Source organism: Nicotiana attenuata, chromosome 7 (genome assembly GCF_001879085.1).
Source record: "Nicotiana attenuata strain UT chromosome 7, NIATTr2, whole genome shotgun sequence".
NCBI lineage: Eukaryota > Viridiplantae > Streptophyta > Magnoliopsida > Solanales > Solanaceae > Nicotiana > Nicotiana attenuata.
The window spans coordinates 10,419,176-10,419,713 of NC_031995.1; positions in this window are offsets into that span (position 1 = coordinate 10,419,176).

Below are 538 nucleotides of genomic sequence, written 5' to 3' on the forward strand. Positions count from 1 at the left end.
GAACACAGTTTGAAATCCAGTGAACACAAATAGAGGAAAGGCAAGTAACAACTCAATAAACACAACTGCTTTCACACCAGGCTCCAGCCAATAACCATTCACGAGGTACCGAACCTCAGAATATTCATATTTCACGGGTCCCAATTCCGGAACCCCAAACACTTGGCATCCTGTGCCCTCTTTACCAATTTAATACTCAACAATATCAAGGTCCACCCTTTTAGCTGATAATAGTGATTAACTACGTGTATGCTTATGCAAGTGTTCTAACATAGTTCATGCCAACTAGTAAGTGTAGGACAACGTAGAATATCTTTCCACAATTTTCCACGAAATAGAACTCACACAGGTAAGTGCACCACTACACAAATATCAACAACAAGCTAAGAATGCCCCCAGGCCATCACAAGTCATCACCAATCAATCCCTGACACAACCCACATTGTCTCGCCACATGTGCAATAATAAGTAAATGCCCGCCTTGTCTCGCCACACGCGCATAATAACGTTCTCAGCTTGTCTCACCACATATGCAACC